Source organism: Arachis hypogaea, chromosome 15 (genome assembly GCF_003086295.3).
Source record: "Arachis hypogaea cultivar Tifrunner chromosome 15, arahy.Tifrunner.gnm2.J5K5, whole genome shotgun sequence".
Classification (NCBI taxonomy): Eukaryota; Viridiplantae; Streptophyta; class Magnoliopsida; order Fabales; family Fabaceae; genus Arachis; species Arachis hypogaea.
Window position 1 is genome coordinate 105,485,786 of NC_092050.1, and position 10,935 is coordinate 105,496,720.

Below are 10,935 nucleotides of genomic sequence, written 5' to 3' on the forward strand. Positions count from 1 at the left end.
TTTTCCGTTCTCGAACTCTTAAAATTTCTCGAAAATTTTCCTGATCAATAAAATAGCACTCTTTTGTCAACTCGTTGGGAGACGACCTGGGATTCCTACTCCCAGTATTTTTATCTAAATTTGTGACAACCCTTTTTAAATTGATAAGCAGAACTTTTGTCAGTTAAGAACTGTACTTGCAACGCTGTTCTTATTATAAATTCTTAATTGGCAATTTTCTACCACGTCAATTTTTGGTGCCGTTGCCGGGGAGTTGCAATAGTATGCTAAATGATTGGTTGGTGTAAATAATTTTATTTTACATATTTGCATATTTTATTTTATTTTATTACCATGAGCTGTATGTTTCTTTCATTGAATGAGACGTTCACTACCTGATCCGAGCTTAGCCGCGTTTAATCTTGAAATTGAAAGAATTATTTCACGTATTAGGCGAGCTCAGCGTCGGTTAGCCTCTGAAGGCGGTGAAGTGGTTACTACCAATTCACCAGTCTCATCTGAGGACGAATCTGAAGTACCATTTGAGGAAGAAAAAAGCTCCTCTTGTATTGATTCTGTTGATTTACGTGCAGGTAACATGGCGGAGCCCAGAAGGATTATTCTCCAGGAAGCTGGAGCTCCAGACTTTACACTGCAACCGTATGAAGCGCGTCACCCGAATCTGGCTGCAGATTTTGAACTAAAAACTGCGCTAATCAACTTACTGCCCAAGTTTCATGGCTTACCTACTCAAGAGCCTATCTAGCACCTTAGAGATTTTCAGACAGCCTGCTCAACTACTAAGCATCATGGTGCAGATGAGACTACTATTTGGCTATATTCCTTCCCGTTTTCTCTTGAGGGAAAGGCAAGGGAGTGGTTCTACACTCAACCTGAAGAAGTCGTTACTAATTGGGATCTGCTCAGAAGGGAATTCCTGGAAAAGTACTTTTCAGCTGAAGTTATAGACAGACTGAGGAAAGAAATTTCCTACATTATCCAAGGTGAATCAGAGACTCTTTATGAGTATTGGGAATGCTTCAGGAATTTCCTAGACTCATGTCCCCACTACAAGATTGATCAGATGGTGTTGATCAGCTACTTCACACAAGGTATGAAGCCTCAAGACAAGACTACATTAGATGCTGCGAGTAATGGCTCTCTGAAGAAGTACAAGACGGCGACAGAAGCATGGCAACTGATTACCGATCTAGCTGAGTCTACCTGGAATGTCAGGCATAGGAACAACCACCCCAAGGCTATTGCAGAGGTTTCTTCTGGTAGTGAGACTGCTGCTCTCACACAGACTCTGGGAGAGATGACCAACATACTAAAGCAGCTATAGCTAAATCAACAATAACCTCATTACAGACTCTGGTAGTGTGCAGAATATGTGCATGCTATACTCATTACACTGATGAGTGTCTGCAACTCCAACAACAAGAAGATAACACCTTGGCAGCTACCCACAATTTCTATGACCGCCCGAATCAAGGATACTACCAACAAGGCGGCAATTATAACCAAGGTGGGAACTACAATCAAGGTTGGCAAGATAACTCCAACCAATGCTGGAGAGATAATTCCAACCAAGGGTGGAGAGACAACTCCAACCAAGGATGGAGGGACAACTACAACCGAAGAGGCAGAGACAACAGTGAAAATCAGAGGTGGAACAACAACAACAACAGACAGCAGAACCAAAACCAACCTTACCGAGAACCTCACCAAAGGCAGTCCCAAGTGCCTCAGAACAACCAATAGCAGGCCCGTCAAATCACTTACCCCCCTTCCTCTTCCAATGATGAGATGCTTCGCTCTCTTGCGCAAGGACAACAAGACATTCAAAATACACTTAACTCTACCAAAAATGGTCTGAATGCTATCTTACAGCGCTCGTCTCCCGGATGGAATCATTCACTACCCCCAACAATCAACTTTCAAGCTCCAGTGTACTTCCTTCTCAACCCTTACCTAACCCAAAAGGTGGAATCAATGCCATCACTTTGAGGTCCGGAATCACATTGCAAGAGAGGAGTCATGATGAGCCAAGCTCAAAGGAAGACATACAAGTAAAAGACATTGTCGAGGTAGAGGATGCTGAAGAAGAAGAAGAAGATCAAGTACAGTTCATGGTTGAAGAAGAAGTAGCTCAACCAAGGGATGGAACGCAAAAAGAAGATGAAGTTACAAGAGAAGCCATTCCCATTCCATTCCCATACCTTGCTAGGAAACCCAGGAAGCAGATGGAGCTCGACCCCAAGAAGGTGGAGATCTTCAAAAAGGTTGAGGTAACTATTCCCCTTTTTGATGCCATTCGCCAGGTACCTAAATATGCGAAGTTTCTAAAAGATTTATGCATGAATAAAGATAAAATATAGGATTTAGAAACTATTCCTTTAGGTAGCTCTATTTCTGCTTTAATGGGTGATATACCTGAAAAATGTAGTGATCCAGGTCCATGCATGGTTACTATTACTATAGAGGGTGTGAAATTTTCTGACTGCATGTGTGATTTAGGCGCGTGTGTGAGTATTATGCCATTATCTGTATATGATGCTTTGAGGCTCCCTCCCTTAAAAAGTTCGGCAGCATATTTTGTTTTGGCAGATAAAAGCATAATCTCGGTGGTAGAAATTGATGAGGACGTGCTAGTGAGCATTAAGGGGCTCACATTTCCCATTAACTTCTACATCTTGGAGATGCCCCCCTAATGACTCAGGAAGACCATTGATAAACCCATATTTTGTGATGTATTTTGTGCTTAGTTTGAGTGATTTATTCAATTCTTCACCTACTTATTCATATTAATTGCATGGTTTTACTTTCCCTTCCTTATTATGTGATGTATGTGAAAAACATGTTTCCTATGCTTTAAAATTAATTATTTTAATTACCTTTATTTCCATTCGATGCCGTGATTAGTGTGTTGAGTAGTTTCAGATCTTCTAAGGCAGAATGACTTAAAGGATGAAAAAGGAAATATACAAAAATGGAAGGAAAGTGCAGAACGGAGTTTTGCAGAACTGGCACCCATGCGATCGCATGGATGACGCGATCGCGTGCCAAGAGCGAAGAATCAGTGATGCGGCCGCATGACTGACGCGACCGCGTGACAAGAAAAGCTCCGAATGACGCGACCGCATGACCTACGCGGACGCGTGACAGAAGCCACGCACCAGAAATTGCAGAAGACGTTTCCAGCGAATTCTGAGGCCCTTTTTGGCCCAAATCCAAGTCCAGAAGGCATAGACCAGAGGTTATGAAGTGAGGGAATGCATCCATTCAGAGAGAGCTCTCCACTTTAGTTTAGTTTTCATGATTTAGATTTAGTTTTGAGAGGGGTTCTCTCCTCTCTCTCTTAGGATTGGGATTTAGGACTTCTCTTAGTTTTAAGAGTGACTCTCAATCCCAAGTTTAATGCTTCTTTTACTTTAAGCTTCCCCTTTACTTTTATTCATGCCATTATTTTAGAGGATTATTTACTTTTATAATTTAATTTATGAATTCTTCCATGTTATAGATTACTATTTTGAATTAATGTTATTTGAGGTATTTCAGTTTATGATTGCTTTAATTTATTTATTAGTTACAATTATTCCCATCTGAGGATAGTTTTATTCCAGCAATTTTACTCTTTTCCCTTTTGGTCCTGGTTAAGAAATCAATAACTCAGGAGTTATCTTAGTTCAATATAATTGATAACTGTTATCTTTGCTAATTGAACTGAACTTCAATAATCCGAATCTTTTCTTAGGAAATAAATAGGATTCGAAGGTCAAACTAATTAGTCCCTTGACTTTTCTTTGCTTTAGTAAAGGTTGACTAAGTGGAATTAAGATTCAACTTTCATTCACTACAACATTTTGGGTCTATGGCCACGGTTTTTTTTGTCACGGTAAAAAACTGTGACCATAGACCCTCTATGGTCACGGTTTTTTAGGGTGACCAAAAAAAAAAAGCTATAGCCACGGTTTTTTAAAAAAGGGTGACTTAAAAGGGTCTATGGTCACGGTTTTGAGGGGTGACCTAAAGGGGTCTATGGTCACGGTTTTTCAAAAAAGGGTGACCTAAGAGGGTCTATGGTCACGGTTTTGGAGGGTGGCCTAAAGGGGTCTATGGTCACGGTTTTGGGGGGTGACCTAAAAGGGTCTATGGTCATGGTTTTGGGGGTGACCTAAAGGGGTCTATGGTCACGGTTTTTTACAATGACCAAAAAGGGGCTATGGTCACAGTTTTACAAAAAAGGGTGACCTAAAAGGGTCTATGGTCACGGTGTTGGGGGGTGACCTTAAGGGGTCTATTCTCACGATTTTGGGGGTGGCCTAAAAGTGTCTATGGTCACAGTTTTGGAGGGTGGCCTAAAGGGGTCTATGGTCATGGTTTTGGGGGGTGGCCTAAAAGGGTCTATGGTCACAGTTTTAGGGATAACCTAAAGGGATCTGTGGTCACGATTTTTTACAGTGACCAAAAAGGGGCTATGGTCACGGTTTTTCAAAAAAGGGTGACCTAAAAGGGTCTATGGTCACGGTTTTGGGGGGTGACCTAAAAGGGTCTATGGTCACGGTTTTGGGGGTGGCCTAAAAGGGTCTATGGTCACGGTTTTTCGGAAGGGTGACCTAAAAGGGTCTATGATCACGGTTTTGAGGGTGACTTAAAGGGGTTTATGGTCACGGTTTTTTACAATGACCAAAAAGTGTCTATGGTCATGATTTTTCAAAAGGGTGATCTAAAAGGGTCTATGATCACGGTTTTGGGGGTGACCTAAAGGGATCTATAGTCACAGTTTTAATCATTTGAGTTTAAATTAATTAAAATTTTTATGTATTTTTTATAATTTTAAATATTTTATCTTTTAAAAATTTTAATAATTAAAAACTAATAATAATTTTATATGATTTATTTTAAATATTAAAATTTTAAATTTAATTTTATAAATAAAAAATTAAGTTGAATACTATTAATTTTAAATTAAAAAAGATTTAAAACTTAATAACATAAAAAATGATTTAATAACTTAATAATGATTTAAAAAATGATTTATAATTAGTTACTTTATAGAAATTGAAATTAAAGTTGTGATAGAAAAATAATGAAATGTAATATAATTTAATTTAGGTAATCGATATTTTAGATTTAAAATCGTATTTTATAAAATGTGATTTGTAAGACCCATAATTTTTGAAAAAAATATTATTTGAGTTAATTTCAATTTATATATTCATTAAATATTTTATTTTTAAAAATTATTTTATTAAAAGTAATTAAATTAAGTTTTGATAATTAAATGAGAAATTTTACTTACTCTTATAATATTGAATAATTTTTTATATTTAAATTATAGAACTTAATAATTTTAAAAGAATAAAAATTTTGTATGATTTAGTTTGAATAATTTAGATTTTAGAAGTTAATATTTTAATTTTTATAGACAAAAAAATTAATTATAATATCTCCAATTTTTAAATTAAAATATTTGGTTTAAAAAAAATTAATAAATTGATAATCAAATAATATTTTTAAAATAATTTTAAAAAAATAAATTAGATTTTTATTTAATACTCTATACCCTAATTTAATTAAAATTACTAAATTTCAATTTACTCAAAAACCCAAATTCCTAAATTAATTTAGAAATCCCTAACCCACTTACCCTTCACCCCAGCGCCGTTTCCCCCTTTCACTCATCAGCTTCATTTTTCCTCACACACAGCAAAGAGAGAGTGAGACCCGAAAGAGAGAACGAGCTGAACGGAAGAGAAAGGGAGACCCAGAGGAGGCGCCGCTGGGCTAGAGCTGCCGCTGGGAGGGTCCTCGCCACTACCGCCATAGCCACGCAGCCGCTGTCTGGTCGTCATCGTCGTCGCGCTCGCCAGAAACGAGGCAGAGAGCAGCGCCGAGAGGAAGCCCGTCAACCCCATCGCCGCCGTCGTGCTCGCAAGTATAGAGGAAGCCCGTTGCTGCCAGCTTTGTCGGATCTCTGTTATCGAACCCGTCCTTGCTGCCGCCATTGGAGTCGCGAATGGAGGAGGGAGAAGAGGCACGAAAGGGAGCGTCGCGGTGTTGCGTGGTCGTCGAGTGACTGGGCTTGCCATCGTCGCGTTTGGGTGGCTATTGCGCCGCCGTTCGTTGCTGCCTTGTCGCCATTGAAGCTTCATGTTGCCGCTTTGACCGCCGGTAACCACCGGTGGAACCCCATCTTCTCGGTAAGCATTTCGTTCTGAAATCTTTGAAAATCGGAATTCTGATATGAGTTATTGAAGGTTCTGAGACATTGGTAATGTAGGGTTGAATTCCGAGTCTTGCATGCTGAATTCAATGGTTGTTGCCTGCGACATCAAGCTGCTGCGTCATTGTTGTTGCCGCCCCAGAAGAAGTGAGGCTGCTGCTGCTGTTCTGGCCGCATTGGCTGTTGTAAACTGGAAAAAAGAAGGGCATCATTGCGTTTAAATTTGACGGTTTCGACTAATTGAGGTAGAGGGTTTAAACGATTTCAATTTAAGAATGCCTACAAGGTTTATTGAATAACTGCAAATAGATTTAAAAGCTGTGAGTAATTGATTGATTATGTGAATTTTGAATTGTGGCTGAATTGTGATTGGAATGGTTGAGATTGTGATTTGGAATTGTTGATTAGTGATATTGATTGATTATGTGGATTGGGAATTGTTTGATGACTAATTGTTGAGAATTTCTGAATTTTAATGGGTTATGTTGGATATGTTGCCGTTGAGCTGTTATTTGGTATATTGTAATGTTAATGAACTTGGTTGGTGGTTGATTTGGAATTGGTTTTGAGTGGTATTGAAGGGTTGGATTTTGAATACTAAATAGTTTGCTGAAAATCAGGTTCTCTTGAAATAAAACGGCAACTTTGAAAGTGATTTAGTAACTCTAGAGTGACTGAAATTATAAGAATTTAAATTTTAAGTAAATTATATTAAGTGTAATTATGAAAATTCAATTTTTAAGGTTCCGTATCAACTAGAGAATTAGTTATGATTTTTCAAAGTTGAACTCTAAAATCTGATTTTCTGCATAATTTTAAACGAAGTCAGAAACTTTGAAAAGCTATAACTACTTACGTAATGATCGGAATTGCATGAGACCAAGTCTGAGTTAAAATTGGGAATATAAGGAACTAAACTGGTAAATTTGAGACTTTTTCATTAAGTTTATGATTTATGGTGAATTTTTGAATTGGGGATGTCAAATCTGGTTTTTCTGCAGAACATTTAACACAGCAGTAACTTGATTCCTCTATTGGAAATTCTGCAGTTTAAATTTTGAAATGGAACCAATTTTAAATGAAACTTTGGTCCTAATACTTTAATTTCATAAAAATTTAGAATGGTTAGAGTTGTGGTTTTAAAGATTTGGATTTTCAGAGAAAGATGTATTATGCAGTAAAAGTCAGGCTTTGTTTTCTAAGTCAGTGAATTTGAGGCTTCATAATTTTTAATTCTGAAATGATATTGAGATGCAACCAATTGGAGGTAAACGTTGAGTATGTTTAGTATATATGATTCAAATTTCAGGATTTTCCATGTTTTAGTAAGTGAGTTATGGGACTTGGAAGAGGTTATGTTCAATGATTTGTAAAACAGACTTCAGCAGAAAATTACCTAACTTCCAAGCTATCCTTCATTAAAAATGGTATGACCCTGGAACCAATTGAGAAAGAAATTTGAATAAGTTATGTTTAACCACATAAATTTTGAAGGTGGTTAGATTTAATTTGGATTTTATATAAAATTTCGAATGTTGTACGCTGCTGCTGTCTTCTGGATTTAAAACACTGCAGAGCAGTCACGGTTTTGCTTATATTCCCGAAGCTAGAGTCAGCGAAAAATTCTGAACTGCTTTGAATAAATGTGATTGCTTACTTGCCTGTGGCTAGTTTTGAATATTTATTTGATATTGAAGTAGTGAATGAAGGATTGATTTAAAATTCTGATTCGAATGTTTATCAAGTATAATTTGAGAATTGGAAAGTGATTGGATGTTAGATTTAGTTTGATTTCGGAAAATGATTTGAGATTTATGAATGACTTGGGTTTGAAAATGTTGGAAAGTGTTTGAGATGTTAGTTGACTTTGTTGGAAATGAATTGGAATTTGGAAAGGGTTATAATATTGGAGATGAGCTTGATTTGTAGAAAAATGAATTTAAATTGAAAATGGTTTGAGATATTGAAATTGTTCAGATTTTGAAATTGAGTTGAAAGGAGTTTGAGAAATGGTTTTGTTGGGACCCGGAAAGGCTAGATTACTGATGCAGATGAGCATTGTAGTGCTTTCCGGTTGTGTGCTTTGCCAATGATAATTGGCGCTTCCATGAGATTATATTTCTAAAGCCAGTCTATTCTCTTCATCTTTAATATCCTAGGTTTCAATGCATCTTTTTAGGCTATTTTTATTTTCTCTTTTCTGTTTTCCAGAGTTGCTTTTTCTGAAACATCTGACCTCACTCTGATTTAAATTTAGTCAAGTAGCAGATTCCCTTGTTCTCAAATGTGAATCCTTATGGCTAGTTCTCAGTGAAAATTTCTGTGTTTTCAATTTCTCAGTGCAGCAATAAACAACTTGTTTGGTATGCTTGTAGGATGGTTATTTGTTGGGACTGTCCGTGAATTTAGGGTTTTTTGAACTAACCTAGGGATTAGCATTTCTTGTTTCTTCTGAAATTGGTAATAGCAAGGTTTTACACTAAACAAAAGGGTGAATATAATGAGTTGTAACAGTGATGAATTTAAGCACTAAGAGTAAATTTTTGCATGAAAATTTCTCATTCCAATTTTACCAAAGAAATATATATGGGGACTACTAAATCATTTTGATTTCACTCAATCAAAACACATCACTTTATAAATGTCATGTAGATGATATGATATCACTATTTTTTGTCTTAATGATAGATTAGGAATTTTAATTTTATTTATTTTTCAGAGGTAATGCATCAACTTTATTTATGTGATTAGTGTGTAAAAATTTTAAAAGTTTTTGTATCTATTTTCTTTGATTTTTCAAATAGCTCTGTGTTTTCCAAGATATTTTATAATTATTGATATGTAAAATCTTCAATTGCTAAATTGCAAATATTTTCCAGGACGTGCTTGATTATGTCTCATTTTAAGACAGGAAGTTTAAAATAGAAATTATTTTGTATTTTATATTAATTTAGGATTAATATTTGTTAATTGATTATTTTGTTTACCTACTCTTGAATGTTCTTTATGAGAAATTTTTTGTTTTATTTTGTATACAGGATAATTTTTTTGGACTCGTAAAGACAAAAGGAGTTGACTAGTTGTTGTGGCACCCTGTATAAGATGGGATGGGTCTTATAATGAGTTTGGTTATCTAAATGTATTATTTTGATGTGTTCTTTACTTTTTGATAAGAGACTTTATCCGATATTATATGTAATGGATAAATTACACTCTATTTTGATTAGTGTTGTAGTGAATATCTAATTTTTAATGAAACTTTTATGATTTGGATTTATCAAATTTTTTATTTTTAGATTTATTTTGTGATTATCATCATTTGGGATGTGATTATGATTTAAAAAAATTAAATCTCATAACATAAAACAGGCTATGGTCACGGTAAAAACTGTGACCATAGATAAGCTATGGCCACAGTGAAAACCGTGACCATAGATAAGGCTATGGTCACGGTTAAGGTGGGGTGACCATAGAGGCTATGGTCACGGCGAAAAACCGTGACCATAGATAAGACTATGGTCACGGCTAAAATTGTGACCATAGCTAAGGCTATGGCCACGGTTTTTGGTGGAGTGACCATAGAGGCTTTGATCACGGCCAAAACTGTGACCATAGATAAGGCTATGGTCACGGTTTTGGGAAGGGGTGACCATAGAGGCTATGGTCACGGTGAAAACCGTGACCATAGATAAGGCTATGGTCACGGTTTTATCGCGTGACCATAGATTAACCTATGGTCACGGTAAAAAAACGTGGCCTAAAGTGCCAGAATTTGAACATTACAACCGTGACCATAGAAACCGTGACCATAGATAAAAAAACCGTGACCATAGGTTTATGGCCACGAGAGAATAGGCCACGGCGAAAAAACCGTGACCATAGGTCAAAAACCGTGACCATAGACCTATGGTCACCCTTTTCACTAGCTATGGTCACGGTTTTTCACCGTGACCATAGACCTTTTTTTTTTTGTAGTGATTGTTGTTGATAAGGATAACTAATTCTGGACTTCCAATTTCTCATACCTTGCCAAGAGTTTGCTTTACAGTATTTATTTATTTTAATTGCCATTTAATTTACCCGCCATTAAGTTACTTATTCCTTATTCTTGAAACCCCAATTTACAATCTTCATAACCAATAATAAGAACATACTTCCCTGTAGTTCCTTGAGAAGACGACCCGAGGTTTAAATACTCGGTTATCAATTTTAAGGGGTTTGTTACTTGTGACAACCAAAACGTTTGTAAGAAAGGTTGATTGCTTGGTTTAGTAACTATACTTGCAACGAGTATTTACCATAACTTCTAAACCATCAATCTTCCGCTCTTTCAAAATGGCGCCATTGCCGGGGAACAGCTAACGTGTGCCTTATTATTGGTTATTGTACATATTTTTCTTTTACTTGTTTATTTATTTTTGTTTTTCCTTTTTAATTTTATTTGCTACTATGGACTCTCACCCCTCTCGCTTTGAGTTTGGTTCTAACTTTGTTGAAGGAAATAGAAGTTACAGCAGGAATATGCATCAAGGTCAGACCAATCAAGGATGGATGGAGCCTGATGAGCGGATAATTTATACGCTTTTTGGCATTGTTTTTAGTATGTTTTTAGTAGGATCTAGTTACTTTTAGGGATGTTTTCATTAGTTTTTATGTTAAATTCACATTTCTGGACTTTACTATGAGTTTGTGTGTTTTTCTGTGATTTCAGGTATTTTCTGGCTGAA

General features: G+C 36.4%; 1 long non-coding RNA gene across 1 annotated transcript; it reads left to right on the plus strand.

Annotated features, from left to right (window-relative positions):
* Positions 1 to 6,282: 6,282 nt before the first annotated feature.
* Positions 6,283 to 9,483, plus strand: LOC112750459 (uncharacterized). The gene is made up of 2 exons (XR_003175835.3): positions 6,283 to 6,453; positions 9,247 to 9,483. It is a non-coding gene; the product is annotated as an uncharacterized lncRNA (long non-coding RNA).
* The last annotated feature ends 1,452 nt before the right edge of the window (positions 9,484 to 10,935 follow it).